Consider the following 20,820-nt stretch of genomic DNA (forward strand, 5'->3'; position numbering starts at 1 on the left):
AAATACTTAATCTTTCCTAATTAGGGCACTTCGACAGATTCTTTTTAAAAATGATTTTCTTCTGTTAATTTTCGGTGAAATGTTTAGAAACGCTATGCATATCAGGGAGTTAAAGATCATTTCCTTTTTTTTTCTCTTCTGAATTCCAATTTGAGACAGCATATTTTTATTCTCTTGTTAAGTTCGAGTGTAAGTAATCTTACACCTTTTTTTTTTTAATCATCTAGTTTAATCTTATAGTTTTATTTCTTTCATTTTTTTTCCTTTTTCTTGTTCTGAATTTTGATTTGTTTTTAAAATCTTAAAACATATTTTTTATACAATAGCGACAATTTTTGGAGGGCGTAACAGCATAGAAATATGTATCTCGAATATTTTAGTTATTGTTTATTAAAACAATTTATTTTTTTTAAATTTTTTTCTAATTATTAATTAATTCAAAAATTTTATTGAGGTATTTTTAAAACTAATTATACTTTGAAATTATAAGTGAATTCTCAGATTTTTCCGATTTAGCTTTAACAGTTTAATATTTTTTATTCGTCGTCATTTTTGATGTTTTTGAAACTTATTGAACTAAGAATACTTGATTCTTCATTTTGGAACTTAGTTTTTTTCCTTATTATGGAACTTCAAAATTGAAGTACGTAATTCATTAAAACTCCAATTTTGTTCCATATACATTTTGATTATCTTAACAATCGACTATAAAAAAATAATAAAACTTCTAAAATTTTCCTCAGAAAAACCTTTTATAAAAATCTTTTTATTTTCATGTTTTATCTTTAATCATATATTCTGGTAATTATTTATGAAAATTTGGTTTTTGTGTTAATGTTTTAGGGATTGAATTTTTTCACGGGTAGTAAAACTTTTATGAATTATAAATCTTACTTTAGTAAATTGATTTAAAGTTATTTTAACGTTACGATATAACTTAGTCTTCATAAACGTTCTTTTAATTTCTTTTATTGCGAGATATTTTGTGTTTTCTTCATCTGCTTCTAGTTGACAGGAAAGCAGAAAATGTCTATTTGTATTTTTGCACATCTTATTTGGTATGACAGCCTAAGGTGGGCCAAAGCCTTCAGTTGAAGATTCCGCTAGGACAATTTATTCTTTGACCTGGAGTCTTTTATCCCCATAGCACTAAAACCTGTTTCCACATAATCGGCCCATCATTTTCTTACGTATTTATGTGTATAATTTTAATTGGAAAAAAAGCTGTTCCCTTCAAATAAGTTGTATTTTGTATTTGGCTTAATCACACATTGAATAATCACTGATTGATATCCTTTGTAAATAAGTATTGTTTTCTTTTTAAGGAATTAACAGTCCTTTGCTGAAACTCGCCGTGTGGCCTGACGGAACTGTATATAGTGTGTCAGACGGAAACTCGCTTAGGTGCTCGATGCAACTCATTAAGGCGCCTCATCTACAGCTATTGGATTAGTTAACTGAGCAATTTGGGTAAGTACTCTTTGTATAGATTTCAAACTCATTTTATACCCTATTCAAAGAAATTGTTTCGCTTTCAAAAAGGAAGAAATATTCATTTTAGATTAAAATAAATTAATTAGAGTGCTATAAATTGTTTAATGCCAAATACTAACATTAATGTGAAAAAAATGTAGAAGTAGAACTTATTTATATAAATTTACCAGAAGAGGGATAAAACTCTTTTTTTTTAATTCATTAAATATTTAGAAATTAAATTTTCTATTTGTGTGTCAAATAGAGAGTAATCATTTCTTTTACTTTGGTTTTTGAGCCGCGATGGTTCAGGGGATAGAACGTTCGAGGCGAACCGGGTTCGAATCCCAGTCGATACGAATTCCGCATCTGGCTTGCACCGACCACAGTGCTGACGTGTAATATCCTCAGTGGTTGAAGGATCATGGGTTTGAGTCCCCTTGCAGTGGGAGGTTCTCGTGGTCTTCCTCTCCATGTAACGCAAAAGCGGTTTAGCTCCATCAAAAAGTCCTCCACGATGGTAACATTCTCCCAATACTCGATCCAAGAGTTCCCTTGTCTTCTGCATTGGGTTCAAAATTACAAGGCTACGGAGTTTATCATTAGTAGTCGTAAACCCACTTATTTGGGTCAGCTGTTCAACGACGGTTATAGTATTATAATATTACTTTGGTTCGTGGGTTCGATCCCCGCCGACCGAAGACTCACCGTGTAGTAAATGGTGACTGATGCACGTTAAATCTGTCGAGTTGCAAAGTCCTCCATGTTCCCATAACAAATCAATTCCTCTGTGGGGTACTGATCCAGGAGTTTCCTTGTCTTCTGAATTGGTTCAAAATTACCAGGCTGCGGAGTTCAACATTAGTAGTCGTAAACCCGAAATTGGATCGGCTGCTGAACGACGGTTATAAAATTTAAAACAATACTTTTAATAAGTTCGAGCAATTAAAGTAATCTTAAACTTTTGTTTTTCATCGAATTAGTTTTATTTTTATCATTTTTTTCCTTTCACTACTCGTTATGAATTACGTTCGTTTAATATATTTTATGCTTTAGGGACAAAATGTTTAAGTATACGTGATAACATGGAATCAGATGTCTCGAATCTTTTAGTTATTGTTTATTTCAAACAATTAGCTTTTTCAATGTTTTCAAATAGTTTAAAGAATAAACGCATTTTATGACGAAAATTATTGCAGAAAATTTATTAAGCATTTTAAACTAATTATACTTCCGAAATATAGTATATAAGTAAATTCTCAGTTTTTTCCGATGTGCCTTTGTTTAGAGTTTTAATATTTTTCCTTCGTCCTAATTTAAAATGTTTATGAAATTTATTAAACTAAGAATATTTGACTTTTACTTTTGGAATTAAGTTTTTTCTTCTCATTTTGGAACTTCGGGTTTTTTTTTACCCTAAGCTCGTGATGTTTGAATTCAGCTCAGTTCACTGATTCAATTTTTGCACTGTTTTAAATTAGAATTGCTGTTTCTTTAATCAAATAGACTCAATATTTAATTCAGATACCGATATATGAGTGGTTAGCTAGCTCAAATACAAAATTTAAAAAAAAAGGAAAGAGAAAGAAGTCTTCTTTGACAGTAAGAAATGCAGAAAATGTGGTATCAAAATACGTTACAAAGGTTGTTTATTTAAAATGTAGAAAATTAGGAAAATAAAACTAAACATTTTTGAAATTCGGAAATTACTTTAAAACACGTTATTAGTGTAATGCTACTCAGAATATACAAATTCTTTTCACTTTGTCTGTTGGAAGTTTATGCTCAGGCTAATGCGTGACTCACGACCCCCCTAAGAATCTTTTATTTTATTTTACAATACTCTTACTTACTTTTTAATCAGGTATAGTTTCTGTCACCGTATGAATTGCTTACATTGAATATGTGATAAAAAAAATCGATGTGAGCAGTAAAGCCATTTCTGGCTCTTTAACCATAAACATATTTATTCAATCAAACTAAACCTTTTGATAATTAAGTTCACCGAAGTCAAGCATCACTGACTGCGGTCAGTGTGCGGGTGGGTGACCACTTGGATCAGCCTGCGTAGGGACCGAGGGTGTGCGATATTGGTCCTCGTTAAACTGTGCTACCGTAAAGTGCTCGACTTCGCGTGCAGGTCGTCGGGCTACCGAAGCGGGGATGCCATCCCCTCTGCAGAGGATCAAAATTGTGATGGCATGTTTTCGGATCATCCTCAGGGATGTTTCCCAGACCGTCGCCAATAGCCCATTGTGCAGCTCTAGTGCGACGTAAATGAACTACAACAATTGTTTATTAAGTTAGACGTACTTTCTAGCATTGTTTAAATTTGTTTTCCGATTCGCATGAAAATATGAATATATGCTGGCTTGTTCGACATTTCTTCTTGAGTTATTAAACTAAACATTTTTCTTACGGCAAAAGCTTCAAATATTACAAAAGCATACCAAAGTCAAAAATCTTGATGGTCCTATCAAGAAATTTTGATGGTTTATGCTGGTTTCACTGAGATTCATGATGGTCCAACAGCATCCATCATTTTCTATTACGTGTTTTTTGATATGCTTCCATCATTCCATAATGGAGACTCTAATACTATGATGATTAACCATCAAGAGACTCTCATGGACCAACAATCCGTTATGGTTGATGATGGTTCCAACTATACATTTTCATAAGGATTAAATGGGAATTCTTGTTGGTTTTCAGGAATATACCATCAAAACATTTTGGGTTTTTATGCAGAACCATCATCCGAATTTCTTACATTGAGATGATGGTTGTTCATGATCGTTCCATCATTTGATTTTTAAGACGCTATCATGGAAATTCGTGATTGTTCAACATGAACAAACCATCAAAACAAGTTGCTATTTTTATGTTGGACCATCATAAATCAATCCGAATTCCTACATTGATTACTCATGTTGGTTACCATCAAAAAATAGAGTAGTTCATGATGGAATTATTGATGGTTACCATCAAGATTATGTTGGTCCATCAAAAAATAGAGTGGTTCATGATGGAATTATTGATGGTTACTATCAAGATTATGTTGGTCCATCAAAAAATATAGTGGTTCATGATGGAATTATTGATGGTTACCATCAAGATTATGTTGGTCCATCAAAAAATATAGTGGTTCATGATGGAATTATTGATGGTTACCATCAAGATTATGTTGGTCCATCAGTGGAAAACCATCAGAGATTTTGACTTGGGTATGTAAAGATCCAATCACTAAATCAAGAGTTATTTAGGGTGTTCTTTTTTTCGTACTGTACTTACTTTGTCAGAAGAATGTCCTAGATTGCCTTATTTTTTTGTGTTCTTTCTATAAATGTATTGCAATTTTGTTCCCCCACCCCCTTTTGAAAGCAAAAATGATCAAACATCTTCACCCAATATTTAAAACAAAAGTTATATAACTATTGTGATTCATCTGTAAATATCTCTTCCTAGTCAAGATTACAGTCTTGTGGCTCAGTAATAAAATTTCTCATCTAAAAAATTCCATAATCTGTATAAAAATAAGTTTTTTTGATTATGAGATTTTTGCTATGAAATTTTGCTGTACGCAGCTAATCTACGATAATTTTTTACTTCTAAGCAATAAATAAAAATCAAAAAATCAAAATAGCCAGGAAATGTCACCTTCCACTCTTGCCAACGAACTATTCTGAAACCTAACCTTTTTCCTTAAAGAAAAAAAAACGAACTCAAATCTTAAAAGCTGTGAGCAAAAAACTGAAGTATTTCAAATGCTTAATATAAAAATACAATATTGGCTAATTTGAGTAATCAATTTAATTTTACCACTTTTTTAATAAAATATAAGATTTCAGTATAATTTAATTTTTGGTTTAGTACCTTAACTTTTTTAATTGAAACTCTCGCTTAATTTTATTAATATCATGTACCGATATAAAATTAAGTTTAATGCACCTCAAAATTTCACTATTTTGAATTTTGTAAGCGTACAGAGTAATCATTTTAGTGTTATTGTAGGTAACTGCCTCTTTTATCACTTTATATTTTGATAAAAAATTTTTTTTGCCTTCATTCAACTTTAGAATAAAAGTTGAAATTTTTCCATGAATCTTTTTTTTTTAAATTTTAAGAAAATTTTGAAAATAAGTAATAAATATTAAACGTAAGCATTGCTCGTATCCTTACCCCCTTATCAGGGAAAATAAGTAAATCACAAACCCCCTTCCACTGTTAGGTGCTTACGTATTATTTGAACTGCCTCGTATCTACTCTATTTCGCCGTTGAACTATTATTCTTAAAAAAATTTACAAATATTTCATACACTTCAGTGTATGAAAAATATTTCTCAATTTTTTTTAAAAAATTTTATCTCTATCATTTGAATTTATATTTTTCAAAGCATTTAAATTGTTTACTTACTTATTTATTTTATTAGAATTGTTAATGAGAATTAAAGTAAAGATTAAAACGCGGATAATTTTTTTAATAAAAAAATTGTTTTCATATGTAACTATATTGAGTTGGTTTTGAAACTAAACTTAAAATTAAAGATGTGAAAGACCGATATGACATTTAAAAAATTCTATCTTATGCTTATGCTCAACAGAAATACTTGTTAGTCATTCTATCCAGATATTAATCATTTGTATGAGTTTAGTCGGGATACCTCAAGAAAGTGAACGCTAAATAGACAAGTATTTATCTCTGAACATTGCTTACTACGTTTTTAATAAATCGCTTTCGTTTGTTTAATGCTGGAATCTTGAAAATTTCGACCTTTTACTGACATGCTAGAGCACCCAAACTTTAACTGAAATTTTTTACTGAATGATAGTTTCAATCATTTTTCTAATCGCTAAAAGCAGCATTTATCGTCAATCGAAATATTGACATCATACTGATTAACTAGAATTTCAACGTGAACTTTGTAACGAAATTGACAAATGTGTAAATAATAAATGTTAAAAAATCCAAACCATAAGCAAATGTCCCCTTAATTTTATTGCCATATAAAATTTATTACCAAAAAAATATATATATAGGGTATCTGAGCACCTGGAAAGTCATGAAAAATCATGGAAAGTCATGGATTTCAGTATTGAACAAAATTTGTCATGAAATGTCATGATTTTAAATTTTTTTTTTAAATCGTGGAAAGTCTAGGTTGCCGAAAAATCTAATTTTTAGAATGAAATTTACCCCCTCCCAATTTCACAAGAGTTCCGATGTTCCAAATCTAAATTTGTAGCAAAATCCCAGCTCATAGTCATATTCTATAAAAATATAAAGTGTTTTTTATCCTGTTCCTTAAAAATTATGGCGTTCTTTCGAGAAATTAAAGAAAGAACATCCTTTCTAGAGCGAATTATCTTTTAAACTGCTGTGATTTCAGAATTTTTTTTATTTATTATTTATTTTTTATTTTATCAATTTAAAATTCCAGTTTAGGCTTTTCATATTACACTTACTTTAAAGAGGAAGTAAAACAGCTTTAAATAACTACATATATTTGACAGTATTTCGTTATTTGCTTTTGTATTTTTTTTAGCTATTTTATTGCTTCAACTCTTTCTTTACTCGGTTTTTTAAGTTTAAAATCAATAAATATGCAGATAGAGTATAGCAATTTTGGTTATAATGTTATTGTAATGCTTTTTTAAATTTATTGTTGTGTTTTGTGGCGAAAATAGTAACTTTTGGTAAGTCATGAAAATTTTTTTGATTTATTCATGGAAAGTCATGAAAATATTTTGGATTTATTCATGGAAAGTCATGAAAATTTTTTGGATTTATTCATGGAAAGTCATGAAAAGTCACGGATTTAAAAATCTAAAATGTAGCAGATACCCTGTTGATATATTCGACCACTTTTCGCTTGGCAAGAGTTCTCAAATTTGAAATGGTGCTCTGACCTTGGCTACCACAAGTAGCTATCGTTTTTTTTCTTTTTTTTTCTTAAAAATTGTATGCTGCAATTTATCTCTATTTTTATCCCAAATCGAAATTTCAACCACTTTATTACGTAAACTTAGAGAATAATAAAAAAGAAAGCATAATAATTCGAAAAGTATTTAGTTTTCTTAAAGTTGATTAAATGAAGAAAGTAATTTCATTTGTAATAACTGCTAATACCAAAAATCGCCCCCTCCCGTGTTTCAGAATATTGAGCCCTACATTTATCGTCTTAATTAAGGCAAAGATAGAATCGTTTTCTTCTTTCTCTCTACTTCCACCTAAAAAAAAGTAATTTTTAAAATTTAATTTTATTCATGTTAAATTCTCTTTTTTATGTGTCCATGTATAGAGTCACATAAGACAATAAGATTCTTTTACTGTTTGTTCAAAATAAATTCAGATGTTTAACTTTACAAAATGACTTTTATTTACAAGAATTTTAAATACGATATACTTATTTTTTCATGGAACACAGAAAGTTGCCATCGGCGAAAACTAAAATAAAACTACAAAAATTAAGTGGAAATAGTAGTAGTTGCAGTCACGTGATATTAACTATAATAACATATTATAATCTCTAACATATAATATACTTGACGAACATTGTTGTCTTTATTTTAGAATATAGTTTTTATTGTACTCAAATTTGAAGTAACAAATTCAAAACGCAGTTATTTTTCTTTCTCTTATCTTCTGAATCGATGTTGTTTTCTATCTGACGCATAGAAAATGATCTTTTGGTAATTATTTTATAAAATTCAAAAAGTACAAATGAATAAAAAAACCTTTTAATTTGATGATACAAAGGTTTGACAGTAAAACAAATTTGGCGATGATTTAAAAACGAAATTCATAGCCTTTAGTATGTAAAGTCGAATTTGGCGATTAAGTAACTAGCACAACGGTGTTTTCATTTTCATTGAGTGGTAACCCGTTCAAATGTAAGTTTTAAGTGAAATAATTGTTCGTATTATATTCAATTGCATAGTCCCCTGGTAGAATTTTCTTCCTTCTATTTTAAACAAATATTAATCATGGTTAGCGCTTAGTATCTCAATTTCGGGAAGCCTTAAATTTCTTTTTGACGAGATCTGTTTTCTTTTCCGCAAAACTTGTTGATTTGATCAAATCATTTCATCTTAAGAACGTCGCACAGTGGGACAAAATCAGAAAAATGCGGCCAAAATTAGAAAATTAACTTCAATGTTCTAGAAATTGATCACCTATAGGTTTTTTTGGTCATTGATTTTAAATATGAAGTCAAAATTTCAAAAAAACAAAATGGCGGATCCAAAATGGCGGATGATAATTGAAAATATTACAAATAAATAAATAAAAATTATTTAATAGCAGTTTTTGTGATTTTTGATTACAAATTTGTGGTTAATAATTTTAATAAATGAAGTAATGGATGCAAAATCACAAATATTTATCAAAACAAATTTAAACTAAATAAATTGAATCAAAATATTTAAGATTGTTCATTACAAATTCGATTATCGAATTTAAGAAAAATAATGAATCTATTTTGCTAGATATAAAAAATTTTGAAAATTTTATAACAGAAATAATAATCTCAAGTTTATTTTTATGATTTTTTTTATACACGAAGTATTATTTTTATTAAATAACGTTTTTTATTTATATTTAATATAAACAAACTACTTTGGCACTATTAATTTTCCATTTCTATAAAACATGAACTTGCTGAAGGATCTTCCAATAAATCGATAACGGCTTGAGGCATGCTACCACTTTTCCTACTAGGCAATTTTCGAAGAGAACTTATTACTGGATCTGACGAAATTAGAAACATATGTATAGCTCGTTCACCAGGAATTGGCACTTGGCTCCGCCTTCATCACGTGGTATGCGACGATACTATTTCGCTATTTTTGGGAGAAGGTTGTGAGCAATCCTGAACAATGTTGCTATTTGGCGATCGTTTGGCAAAAATATTTATTTCTCAAACTTTATGTGCATTTTTTTAACAATGAATATTTCATAAATTTGATGATATTTTACACTATTTTTTATGATATTTCTTTCTTTTGAGTGAATAGTTTGTCCTTTATGAGACATTTCGCTGGGAGAACAACAGTTTTAAAATTTAAACTATAATTAGCTAGTGTAACAAAAGGTATGTTAGCAGATGATAAAGCAAAGTAAGTGACTGAAAAAGAATTCACTTTCTGTGTTTGGCGCAAATTAAGGGTTGTCTCAATTTCAACAACGGAGATGTTTCTCTTTTAACTCCCGCGCTGAAATGAACTCTGCGTCCGAGGAGGTGGAGCCAAGTCTCAACTCCTGGTGAACGAACTATAATATGTCTTCATTCGTGTGTACTCTAGATATCTTTCTTGTGAACTTTTCACGGTAATTTCTAAAATCTTTATTCCTAGCCTCTTGGGCTTCTTCACTCATCATACCTATAGGTAATAAAGCTGATTTTAAAATATCATGTCCGTGAATCAATATCTTATGAACGCTAGCTGGCATTGGATACCACGAATACTCATTTACATATAAATTTGCAAGTTCCAATGAATAATTGTAAAATTTAGAGGAATCAACTGCATACCTACTTGATAATGCTTTCAAAATGGTATTACACATTGAAATCAGATTTTCATTAAGTCCTGTAATTTCAGCAGACTTTTTCGAGTTTTTGAAAAAACGACGAGCCAGATTTCCGTCGTGCGTGGTACCTTTTCCTTGTATAATTATACCTACAGGTAAACCCATCTCTCTGTGAAACTTTATATTTTCTTCTCTGATTTCCACTTTTTCTTTCACATCTTTTCTTTTCTGCCAACACTTCACTTCAAGTCGTACAGAAACATGATATAACCACTAAAAAAAACGAATATAAGCGTGCAGTGTTGATAAATCGTATTCATAAAAATCTGTATTTATCTTCTTGGTCTTTAGTTTCGCCAAGTCGTTCATCTCTTTTGATGTAGCTCTGCATATATTGCATGTCTGTGCAGACTTTGTATCAGTAATCGCATTACACGTTTTTCCGTCAATCATTGTCATACCTAAAATATGCTTAACAACAAAAGATTGAGAATTATGTAAGTTCGCAACTGTAGGGACCAGGTTTTTAATTTTAATGTCCATCATCAACTTCTCTTGTTGAATAGCATCAGTCGTTTCATTTTTGAACTCAAGCTTTACTGCTCTGCAATATCTTGTGGCAGAAGGTCTGGGATTTTGCCACAATATAATTTTTTTTATGATCTCCGTTGCAAGTACCGTGAAGTTGTAGAGGCACTAAGCAATTCATATAAAGACTAGCATCTGAATTAGACGAATCTTGAAAAATTTGCTTATTCAGGGAATGACCACTACTGCCATCGCAACCCCATTTAGAAATCAAAGTTATGTTTTCCATTTTGTCTGCAGAAGTTTAAGCAAAGACATCTGATTGAACTTTTAAGATGCGTTGTGTTGTCAGATCTAGTGAGTCTTGAAGATTAATTTCAGCTTTCACTTCACTTATGCAGATAGAGACTTTCGATGGATAACAATGTGACGTAGCTTCTCGTACTTTGTAATAGGGTGGATAGACATTTATTTCACGTTCCAAGGCACTATTTCGCACTATTCTCTATTTTGATATGCGTTTCTCGTTAATCCTGTTTGAACGATTAAAGCTAATGCTTCATCTGGTGAGTAAGCGTTAACATTGGGAGTTTTTTGTATCAAATTGGAGTTATTTAATTTTATTTCTCCAATACATTTTACGGTTTCTGCATTGCCTTTAGATCGAAGGTGTCTTTTGCTCGCATCGAAAATTAATTGTGGTTCTGCTTCTTCACACAATTTTCGAAGTTAGCGTCTTTTAGTGCGTTCATTACTTGATGCATAATCTTTTTGCGGCCTACCACGTTTTACAGGAATTGATGTTGAATTTGAAACAGTTTCTATCAACAAAAAAAAAAAAAAAATAAAAAAATAAAAATAAGAACAATAATTTACTCACATATTTTATATAAGTAATAAAAATTTTACAAATTATAGATAATTTACCTTTGCATTGGAATGTGTACAATTTCAATTCCGTGTCAAGCCAATCTTTATTTTGCTGGAGAAATAAATCTTTCTTGCGAGTGCATTTTTGCCACTTATTTTTAATAGTTGCAAAAATTTTTCTTAATTCTGATTTTTGTTGGCCATTCAAACGTTCAATATTAAACAACACTGCAACCGACTTATCAGCATTTTCGTATCGTTGTTGGGTCCAATTAGCATTGCTTTCAATGAGAAATTCGAAAATTTGGCATTTATATATTTTTGATGCCATCTTAAAAAAAAAAATAATAAATATTTCAGCGAATAAGTTGCTATTTCATTACAGAGCATTTTATTTTGATATTTAATAAAAAAAATTTAAAAATGCCTACCTCAATTTACTAGTATAACTTGAAATTCACTCCGTTTAGAATGAAAAATGATAGTCGAAACACAATGAATGTGAAAATATTGAAAACACTCCACTGACCTTGACGAAAAATGAATAATTTTTAAATCCGAAATTGTAGATAGAATTGTTCCTTTACATTTTGAGACTAAATATAATTACAAAATATGTAGTGCTGGCACCATTGTCATAAGGTTTGATTTAAGCAGCAATTTTAAAAAAATGACAAGATTGTTCAGCCATGTAGATATAAGAAAATCTTTATTATAAAAATGACGCGAACGATAAAAATCGATATATCAGCCAAATTCGCAAATATTCGCAGCTAATTTTTTTTAGTTCTTGAGTATATATACCAAACAAATGCACACATTTTTTTTTACCTCGGCAACGTAAGGCTTTTTTTTATAGAGCACCCTAAAGTTGCAATTTCATTGTACAGTTCAGAAATAGGAAAATGGCTCTGGTTTTAATAGTATTTATATAAAATAATGAATTCATATATATCTTAGAAATACATTTATGTATAAATCATGCATAGTTTTAATATTTTTATTTACTATAAGGAGTTACCATATTAATAAAAATGTAACTGAAAACTTTAATTTTTTTTTATTTCGACTTTGTTTCCATTTAATTGCTATTTCCGTTAATAAACCAAAAAAACAAAATACACCGTCTTATTCCTTGGATATTTTATCATTACCATGTTTATCATTTTCCCATTAATTTGCTGATCAATTGTTTTTGCAATTTAGTTTGTTTTCCTTAAAAGTAAAATTCATTTTGAAATTATTGTCAAGTTTTAATTAAAAGGAAACTTAGAATTATTGCCAGCTAGCTAAGATCTTGTTAAGAAATTAAAAATAATCTGCTGATCAAATTTTTCGATGTACAGCAGCTGACTAATTACAAAGCATACTTTTTTTCGAGAAATGAAGATAAATTATTGATTGTCTTTTGTTTATTATTTGAGTAATGAGAGGTAAATGCGTGTGTGTGCACAGAAAGAAATACAACAGTTTGCTTAGTTTTTTTAAATGAACAAAAAATTATATCCGTGCAATTTTATTTTGACGTTCAAAGTTATTCTTTTTAGCTAACTTTATGAAATTTGCTCTTTTAAAAGAGATAATGGTGAAAAAATTTGCTTAAAAGTTGCAAATATTTTTTGTCAAATTTAGCACCATTCAAAAAAATAATGCTATATCAGGAAAATGCTCGATATGCCTTGTTTTATTAAAGAGCAAATACTAAAAATTGAAAATTCTAAAAAGATTCCAAAACTGTGCTATTTTCAGAATCACCTCAAACAATTTCTCTTTTCCTAACTTTGGAATTTTCTTAATGCTAAAATAAGATTTATTGAGAGGTTTTTGTGTGACAGATTATTTTATAGATGGTCGTAATGGTGCATACGTTAACGCATCTAGAGTTGCTTACGAAACGAAAACTTTATTATTACCTTCTACTACTCTTTTAAGAAAATCGCCATTTTAAAAGAGCTATTCAAAGTTTCAAGAAAATCGAGATCGATAATATTTTCAAAAAAAGATTGCTTTATTGCAACTTTTCATCTACCTCTGAACTGATTAAATTAACATAAGAAAATCAAAATGGCCTTTACCATACATCAATCTAAACAAAAACATGCAACTTGATTTTGTAATTTTTAGTCAATTAACTTCATTAGAAAAAACGAGATTTTGTAGTAGTGTTCAAAATGTGTCTGTGCAAACTCATTTAGATTTTTTTGCAAGCTACTCTGCAAGCAAATTATGCCTATTTGTGCTTTTGAACCGATAGCCTTAGGTTGGCCAAAGCCTTCAGTTGCAGATTCCGCCAGGACAACTTATTCTTTGTCCTGGAGTGCAAGTCTTTTACCCTAAACTTTGATTCCACACAATCGAGCCATAATTGTTTTGATCATCCCCGAAACCCAACGTCTTATTCGGCGTTAGTTTAACTATCAAAATAAATTTCGTTTCGTCTAAGTTTTAAGGTTTTTGTGTGTATATTTATGGCAGTAACGGTCCATGTTGCTGAAAAAAAAAACTCTAAATTGAATCGTAAATTCGAGAATTCAAAATTAACTTGAAAGAAAATATAAAATTGCTTATGAGCTACCATTTCTTATTGGTTTGTTTAAAAAAAACAATAAGAGATATGCAGGAGAAAAATTAAAAGAAAGGATTAAAGATGTAGGGTATTTTCAAATTAAATTCAAACGTATGATAGTTTTAATAATTCAAAACGGTATTGTGTATAAAAAAAAAATCTTAAAATAAAATTCCGTAGCAGAACAACTGCCCCTAAAATAGTTCAAGATAATGAGAGAAAATGTTTAGAAATTCTGTTGGTCGGGGCATTAATTAATAATATACAAAAAAAGATACAAATTAAAAGTCGACTTGTTTCAAGTGCTTTATAGGCGCGCATTTTCAAGAAACACGTCAACTGTTATTTCCAGTTCTTATTTATTTTTGAAGCGAGTGAACTTTTTAATCAAGTAAACTTGTCCCTTGTTTGTTGCTTGATCTAGGAATTTATCTTTTCGTGATTTGAAATTCAAATTATGGGTGTACGGGGATTCAAGTTATGGGGTTCAAATCACAAAGCTCAAAATCATGATAAATAACATCAAATCTGCAATTCTGTTCAACATTGGATTACATAAAATTTCTCACAGAGTATCGAAAATATTTTATTAAGTTAGATATCATGGCACTTAAATTATGTTATATAGTCAGTTTGATTAAAAATTAAACTCTGATAAATAAAACGTTTGTCATTTAATAAATCATCATAGTATTAAAAGATTTTTTACTGAAATATAATAAAATATCCTACGTTTTACATAAGCTATATTAATAAATACTATTGACCATTTAAATAATTCAAGGGCAAAAATAATTATTAAGTCTACTATTAAGAAATGTCTCTATGTAATAGCAAAGATTTAGATAGATCAACCAGTCATATCAAATTTTTGTTAGTAACTTTTCTTCACCTAAATTTAGTTTTTAAATATCGAAGAATTTTTTTTTTCATGTTATATAAGTGCACAATAAACTCCCATAAAACCTTTTTCTCGAAAAATCACAATCGCACCTTGTAAAATCCTGTAAATTGTTTGTCAATAAATATTTGTCTTGTAAATTGCTTGTTCGATAGAAAATTCTGCGATTTTTATATTATGTAATTGTCTTTGTGTTTATGACTACCAATGTTCAACTCCGCAGAGTTGTAATTTTGAATCGAATCCAGAAAACGAGGGAACTCCTTTATCAAGAATTAGGAGAAATTTGCCTTCGCGGAGGAATATTTTTGATGGAACTAACCTGCATTTACGTTACATGAACAGGAAAACCGCGAAATTCTCCCACTGATGGCGAGGAGACTCTAAACTATGATCCGTCTGCCACTGACGATATTTTACGTCATCTCTTAGTTCGTTGCGAGCCGGGATTCAAATCGACCAGCCATCGCTGGTATGTGAACACCTCATTGGGAGTGTTTTTTTTTAATTAGGTGTTTTTAAAATAATTTTCCCTTTTCAAAATGAGGATTTTTTCTTTACCATGTTGATTTTCGCCATATATTATGCAAAAGCGTAGTTTTTACATTCAACGTTTTTACAGTTCATTCAAACATAATGTATTTCGGCGTACCGTCGTCCGTAGCGTATGAAAACACCAATCATTTTACATGCTTGACGAAAGCATGAGTGTCCACATGTACTTTGGTGAGATTCTTGCACTCCCATGTACAACTCTGCTGCACGATATTCTCAATTTCAGGCTTTATAACCCCCTGTCTGAAATCGAACCGAAAAATATCTCAATTTTTTTAGGGTGGCTAATGTAATCAAGAAAAAGAGTTCTTTGTCAAAAACTACTTACTTTATCATGATCATATAAATTCTTTGAAAATTATTTTGATTTTTGTTATTGTATATAGTGTTTAAAAATATTTTTGAGTGCTTAAAAAGTACTTAAAAGGTGCTTATTTTTTGTTGAAAGATTTGTCTACTCACCCTGCCCTAGTCTTATTGAAATCAAAGGGATCGGACAAAAAGTGATCTGGTTCTTTGAATTTGCTCAATGAAAATATTAGTTAACTAGTGGGCTGTGCCCCCCTGCTCGCTAACGCTCGCCAACCCCCGAAAATTGCTACGCAATTTTATATGGTTTGCTTCGCAAACCAAGCTCGCTTCGCTCGCTACTAACTTGAGTACTTTGCAAATGCACAAAATTCTAAGAATTCAAAACAATCATTCAAATCCATATAACAACTTTTTTTAAAAAAAAAAATTACATCTTTTTAGTAAATACTAAGTCATTAAAATAAATTTGAATTCAAATAAATGACATGTAATTCGTTAAACCTATTAGAAATGTGCTATAGTATAAAATCTTAAGATAAAATTTCTAAAACTGATATCTCTTTAAAAAGGTTAAAATTTTGGTGTATTAAAAAGTGTATTAAAAAGTGTATTAAGTGTATTAAAAATTTAAATAAGAGAAATTGCAATGGAAAAACCCTGCATATACAAAACATTGAATTTCGGAAGAAATCTCGTTTGGTGAGAATGCTCTCTCTTGTCAAAAAATACAAAATAAACTGACCTCAAATAAAACTCCAAGGACTTCGAATCAAATAATTAAGGAAACTACTATCACGTTTAATATAAAAGGAAGATTTATTAACTAAACAATAAAATTACAGCATCGCAGTTCCAAAAAACAAATCTCACACTCACTCAAAAAAACAATTTACCTTCTAATTAGTCACCATAGCAACCACAAAACTCTTCTCGTTACCATCTATAAACTTATATATAATAAATAAATTATTTAGCAAAAAATACGATGCGCATAAGCACATAATATTTTACACTCTGGTTATTTCAGTTTCCGTTTTTAGAAGCGCTATATGTTGAGCCACCCAATCCAGATTTGGCATGTGACATTTTTAGCGGCAATTATTGGTTGGTTTTCTAGCGTTGCCATTCGGAGAGTTGTAATGAGGCTTTTTTTTATCGCCGTGTAAGAGAAATATATATATAGATAGCTACGAAAATCTTTCATTAATACTTTTATAAGGTTTAGTTATTTATGTTCAGGTCGTAAAGTATTGTTTAATCCCTAATTTTAAATAAACCAAATGAAAAACCCATTTAAACCTTAAAGAATAGTTTTTGTCTTTTTATTTATGTTAATTGATTTGTGTCGTATTTGTCTCGTAGAAAAGAATGGGATGACTCTCTGCACGCCTCTGTTTGGATTGGTCTATTTAAATCGCACTGGAGCTGCACAATTGGACTCTGTAGATTGAGCTGGATAAAGATAAGTACATTTTTACATAATTTGTTGTCCATTATTTATCACAATTATATTGTGATTTATATGTCAATTCCGCCGAATCTGATTAATATATTATTACTGGTTAATCGGCTTCATTTTCAAGGTTATATTAATTTTCTTTAAAAAGTTTCTCTTCTTTCTTAAGAAAATAAATCGTACATACAGCAAACATCAATATAACGTAAAAATTCCGTTTTTCGCCCCTTTTGAGGGAGGAATTTATTGTTTACCCATTCTTAACCCCTTTGGAACCGGTGGAAGAGAGATCCCTCGGCCAGTACTTTCCAACAGAATAGTTTGTTCACCAGGAGTTTGCTCCGCCTTCATCACGTGGTATCAAACGAATGTGAACAATCCAGGAGAGGTCGCTATGTGGCTATCGTATGACAAAAATATTTATTTCGCAATCTTTATGTGCATTTTTTTAACATTAAATATTTCATAAATTTGATGACATTTCTCTCTTTTGAGTGAATAATTTGATCATGATTTTGTGAAGGGTCCGTTTTATGTAAAGATATTTTGTGAAGGGTCCGTTAACGGATCCAAATTTCTTCTAAACAGACCCCGGCTATGGTCAGCGGCATGTGATCACGCCCCCTGAAGGGGTTGATAATTAAAGATATAATAGCAAATGACGATGAGAAAGACGTGGTTTTGACTTTTATAACATGGTTTCGTATTCAACGCTGCTTTGGCCATCAGTGACTTATCCATGTGATGGTGATAATAATAGTAAAATTTTGAATACATTGCTTTCATATTTAAATTAAAAAAAAAGAGAGTAAAATTATGATCTTTGATTTTCTACTTCCTTGAAATCTATCATTCTTTGGCTCGATTAAAGCTTCTATTTTTGATAGTTTCGTGCATCTCGGATTTAACGAGTTCATTTATTTAACGAGCGGATCATGTAATTCATTCTTCTTAGGATCGACTCTTGGTGCCTCAATCTTGAGATGATTGGTACCGTTTCAGAACTATATCTAGGCAATATGGTCAAAATAGTTTAGTCAGAAGACAGCTCTAAAGTATGAGTCCCTTAATGTCATTCTTGATTATTGTGTTTCACCTACCTCAAGCAAAGTTTGCTTATTGCGATTCCCCTTTCCCCCACTGAACCAATTTTTGTCCCTCAATAATTTCATATTAAAGTTCAGTTATTGAATTAAGAGGTTAATAAATTTCGATAATATGTAAAAACTCTTTAATACCACATCTGACTATGAAATTTTTTAATGTCAAAAACTAATATGAGTAGGACTACTCATTAGTAATAAAACTACTTTAGCGAAGGAGAAAAAAAAACGAGCATGGGCTTTTAGAATTGTTTGGCTCTCCCCCCCCCCCCTTTGTAAGAAATTTTTTCCAACGCTCTTTAAATTTTTTTTTACAAGCGTTTAATTAACCATTTTTACCTTGGATGATTTTTAAATAAAATTCTTAAAAAAAAATCTTACAATAACTTAATCTTTTGGGTTTTTAATATCAAATTTCATTAAGATTGAAAATTAGTTGGTAAAAAAAGTTAATCTGACTTGAAATGAAGAACTCAGTTTCACATTCTGATAAGTAGTAAAGATTCATATAATTTCTACAAATTGTATTTACAATTCTTTTTTTTCGAACAGGAAGTTTAAACATAAAATACATATTTTGATCACAGTTGAAATTTTTTTTAAAATTACTCAATAGAAATGAAGCTATCCGCTTAGTTTAGATAAAATTGCTCGGGCCTTCTGGTTTCACGCATGGAACCATAGGGTTTTTTGGGATGAAATTATAGGAGTTCCGGGAGTTAGGCTATTTTTTCCCCTCGTAAATACTTCGGGTTTTTTTTGTGAAATTACTTACTGTAAAATTTCAAGTAAAAATGTAGCAAAATACCAAATTACATACAGATATTTTCCAACAATAATAATTTTCCAACAATCCAACAATAACATTTCTCATGAAACTTTTCCATTTCAAATAGATAATTATGTTCTGATATTACTTTCTCAAATCTAACTGTTCTCTTTCCAAAAAAAAAAAAATCAGTTTATTTTATTCTATTTCAATTAATGCGTACAACATGGAAAAAAAATCAGAACTAGAATCCGCTCTAGACCTGCAAATTAAACAGCCTCATATTTTACCTAATTCTAAGTTGCATTAATAATATACAAATTAATTTATAGTCCTTTTTTTCTTTTTTGTCAGTGTATCCCCTGCTGCTAATAAACTTTATTTTTAAATTCTGGATTCTATAGCCAAAGCTAAATTTCCCGACCTTTCATAGGTTTTGGACTCAAAGTTTTGTCCGGTTTCTTGACTAAACTATTAAGATCATATTTCTAAACATTCACTTTATTTTGAGTGTTAGAAAACCAAAGCAACGAAGCATAAAACTAATAAGTTCTATAGCGTCAAGTTTTGTTGGAAATAGTTTCATCTACGATTTGTTAGCGCATATTTTTTGTAAACTCTCGTTGCTGTAATATAATTCGTATTATAAATGGAAAACAATGTGGGTAAGTATTCGTTGTTTTAATGTTATTTTATTATTATTACATTACTGGGTAAAAAGACATCACTCTCTTTGATTTTTCGGGGGATAACATTTCATATCACGATAAAATTCTGTCAAATAATATGTATTCAAAATTTAAAGTAATGAACAAAAATGTAGAGATATTTAATAATATTTTTAAATTCCGTCTGTTCTCACAAAAAATACTAAAAATGAAGTGTTAATGGGAGCTCTTGTTAAATTTTTTTGTGGGTGTGCTTTTAATGTTTCGTCCATATTGTATTTTTTTACTTTCAAATAATGGTGCAGTTATAAACTTCAACAAAAATCAACTGAGAGATATTGTTTGTGGTTACAGCCTACTTTTTCAACTGTTCAACCGCGTCTTGGTCAACCATTTCAAAATTTTTGCAGATGTATTTTTCCGAAGGTGATATTGGCTTAAAACATATTTATATAGATCCATACTCTTGTTATTGACAGTGTTATGGATATAAACTGTTGCGTACTAGTCGCCAGAGCTCGTGTGCCTCTGCTGCTCTTAATATTTTTTAGATATCACTTGCCAAAGAGTTCTAATTTCATTAATATGCACCCCCAAAAGAGATGCCATAAGGGAAGACCACCAGCGAAGAAATCATGGACCCCAAGATAGGAAAACCGCGTAGATTGGGTTAGATTATATCACTTAACCCATTCCAATATTTCGATATCGGTACCTGCTCGCGTCAACTACGATAGCAAATGAGAAAAAGTATTTTAAATTTGAAGCAATTAAAATGTATATAATTAGAGGTTTGCCCAACGGTGGCTACGAGTATATTCTTCTAGTCAGTTTCTTTTTGTGATTTTTAAATGTCTTTTGAACTACTTCAAAAAGTGGAAGTCACCAAGAAAACTCGAGATGACTGTAAAATTTCGATGAAAGGTTCTGCAGCATTCCTTTTACAGCCTCGATCTCTCTTTATGTAGCTTTCATGTCTCTTAAAATATTATCTTGAAGCTCAAAGCTTATTCTGTATCAAGGAAATACAAGTTAGCTTGGAACTTTGCCCGGGAGAAACCTGGAAGATATTTACATCATCCTTTGCAC

At 30.3% G+C, this 20,820-nt stretch overlaps 1 long non-coding RNA gene across 1 annotated transcript in view; it reads left to right on the forward strand.

Annotated features, from left to right (window-relative positions):
• The window catches only part of LOC147810136 (uncharacterized), a 41,579-nt gene extending 20,985 nt beyond the window's left edge, over window positions 1–20,594 (forward strand). The window contains exons 2-3 of the long non-coding RNA XR_015434256.1: window positions 1,326–1,470; window positions 17,098–20,594. This is a non-coding gene — a long non-coding RNA (uncharacterized LOC147810136). The remainder of the gene's footprint in view (window positions 1–1,325; window positions 1,471–17,097) is intronic.
• The last annotated feature ends 226 nt before the right edge of the window (window positions 20,595–20,820 follow it).

Source organism: Parasteatoda tepidariorum, chromosome 5 (assembly GCF_982258835.1).
Source record: "Parasteatoda tepidariorum strain Cologne lab strain chromosome 5, Ptep-v5.0, whole genome shotgun sequence".
NCBI lineage: Eukaryota > Metazoa > Arthropoda > Arachnida > Araneae > Theridiidae > Parasteatoda > Parasteatoda tepidariorum.